Genomic DNA, 3,095 nt, shown 5'->3' with positions numbered 1-3,095 from the left:
GTTAACATCAACATTTTTTTTTTGCCGTCTCTCCTTTTAACAGCATCCCATTGCCAATGGGCAAAAAAAAAAAAACGTGCAGGTGTGCCAGGGCTAAGTGGAGCGTCGGTGACTGAACGGCGCCCACTACAGTATGTCATGAGCACTGTAAAGTGCATTCAATTGGGAGAGTTTCATCTGGCAACTGCACTCCTCCATTATCTGGCATTACGATGTGTTCGAAGCACAGACTTGTGGCTGTCAGAGCCATGTGTCAACCAGTCGGACTGAGAGGGACAACAGGCATGTGTGGGCTCGAGAATGTGTGTGTGTGTGTGTGGGGGGGGTCAGTTTTCCCTTTCCAGTAACACTACAATCTAATGTTCATCTGTCAGTAATATAATCCTGTCAACATAATCAACACCAAGGATCTCCACTTCGTTGCCAAAGAGTTTAAATGATGACAAAATATAGTCCCCACCCCAGTAGTTACACAACATTTGCTGTCGGAGCAAAAAACGGACAAGTGAAGCTGGAGGGTGGGGGGAGGGGGGGACACACCCAAGACAGGAAGAAGACAGAAAGGTGGCACTCAACTGAGGACAAGGCTCAACGAAACTGACCCCCATCCAGTCCCGTAAGTGACAGTTGACTGCCACTCAATTTAAATGCAATTTTATTGATAGAGCACTAAATCAGATTGCTCATCCAATTCACTGTGCGTTACAATTTTTGTCGTGATCCTTGAGTACAAAGTTTTTGGCTTTCTTGCTGCATCTTAGGGCGTGATGCCACATGTGCGCTAAGTCACCGCAACACGCACACACACGCGAGGAAAAAAACAAACAAACAGCAACAATCAACAGAAGAAGGGCTCGTCTCATTTCTCTATTTGCAACTTGCGATGTCCTCACTCCTCACACCTTGCACGATTATGCAGGCAAAGAGATATAACGTCATGCAACAGAGGCCGAAACAGCTAACGGCATGTCAATGAAGGGTGGCGCAAATGCCAGTGTTGGAGTATTGTGGAATTAAATGAAATAAGTTTTATACACCATCATCTCTTCAAAGTCAAAAACCTTCCTGACAATACGTTCCATGTACCCCCACTAGTCTACACATGACATTGTGATTAATATTGCATTTGTGAAATATGAATTAAGCGACAAAATCAACTTTTAATCCATCTCAGGTGGCTGCCATTTTGCCACTTGCTGCCGACTGAAAATTAACTCTAGTGCCTGGCTTGACAAAAAAAAAAAAAGAGGGATCTTCTTTATCTCTGTGTCAGGTGGAAAAAAACAAGATTGTCTTTCTATGAGATTTTTGAAAAAAAAGTAGGTCTTAAGTGAAGTCCAGAGAGCTATCAATTTCCCTCCTGATTGTGCCTTGCGCTGGGGAACAGGAGCTTGGCGTCGGCCCCCGCGCCCAATCCGTGAAGCTTCAAACATATGGAAGCTGTGAAACATGACAATGACGCGTGGTGGGAAACAGCATGCGGCACCAATTGTGTCACTGCCTGCCATTTTGAAAAGAATGTTCTTGCCTCACATTGCTCGATCATGTCCTAAGTGATCTGCTTGGATCAATATTCAACGCGCGAGGCTTCGGCTTTTGACTGGGTGGCTTTGACGGCGATGACCTCGAGAGCGACAATACGAGGAGGGAGTATAAGGGAAGATCAAAGACGGGTGTGAACGTGAACAGCATCAATCTCAAAGGGGGGAGAGCTAAAAAATAATAATAAAATATTTTCAGGGGCTAACACTCCACGAGCAAGAACATATGCGCGTGGTTAACGTTGGTTTGGGAAGTCGATACGAGTGTAATCGCAGGGTAAGAGGCAATACGCTTTGTGGCTGCTCGTGTTTATATTTCGCCGCATCAGATGACAGAAGGACGTTCTCGACTGTGCCGACTTAGCTGCCCGCGCTGCCGCTCCGGTTTCAACTCCACTTCGTCTTCGGCCAATCGCAAGGTTGCTTGCAAACCCAACGGTTCCAACGCTTCCGACGTGACAAACGTGAAGGTGTTAGCATTGAAGCGTCAGGGTGGGCAAGGTCTTTACACGGGACAAATTACATCCGAATATGATTACGACTCAAAATCAGCTGACGATTTCCGCCAGAAGATGAGCGAGAAAAACAATGAGCTAAGTTGCCATTAGGAATTTTAATATCATCCCTCTGCCGCTCATGGCAGCAAGGGTGACGATTAGCATGCTAACGGTGGACCGCTGTGAGGTTTGAAAATCGAAATTGCAGCCTTTGCAATTTGGAAATTGCATCCCAGTAGATTGCGATGTCAATTTGAATTCGATTAACTGTTCAGCCCCAATTCTCGTTGATAATCGTATACGAACAAACTTAATGGATGTAATTATTGGCAAATAATACAACCTAAAATTTGATCCATTCCTCAGTGGTCCTTGCCAAGCCAACCAAATTACAACAACTTCCAACTCTTGAGTTGTTTTTCCTCTATAGTGCGAAGCTCGCGCGTTTATCTCATCATCCGACATCCTTGAACTGACTCTTCGATAAAAGCGCCGCGTTGTGTGTTTTTCTTACCGAGAGCCTTGCGTGAATTTGGCCACTTCAACTTCCATTCCTTGATGCCCTCTTTTTATTAGCCCTGGGTATTTTACGAGCCAAAGGAATGAATTACGTTGGCTAAACGCCCCGTGTTTGTTTTAGGACCCGTGCGGGTTCTCGATTAGGGCCGTCATTTTGGTCTACACCTCATTCGGCAGCCCATAAAGAGCGAAAACCTCAGAGAATGTGCATGAGTAAGCTAAGCATGGAATAACAATGACACAAGAATAGAAGCCGCAGTCTGAGGGTGAGAAAAGTGATTGAAAAACAAGAATGGAAAGGAAAAGAGGGGCGGGAAGGGGTGGGAGAGGAGGCGGTGGGGGGTGCCAAAGCATCAAACGGCAGTGAGAAAGAAATATGAGAGGCATTTGATTATTCCCATGGCTGGATACTTACCATAGAGAACCCCTTTCTCTTTCTGACTTTTGAGCACATTCAGCCATTAGCGCGCATAAACACACACACACGCGGTGGCGATCATGTTGACCACCCAGCCAGTGCCCCCTGTGCCCCCCGCCC

This window comes from Hippocampus comes, unplaced genomic scaffold (genome assembly GCF_001891065.2).
Source record: "Hippocampus comes isolate QL1 unplaced genomic scaffold, H_comes_QL1_v1.1 scaffold22, whole genome shotgun sequence".
Taxonomy (NCBI): Eukaryota; Metazoa; Chordata; class Actinopteri; order Syngnathiformes; family Syngnathidae; genus Hippocampus; species Hippocampus comes.
This window is presented reverse-complemented; position numbering follows the sequence as displayed.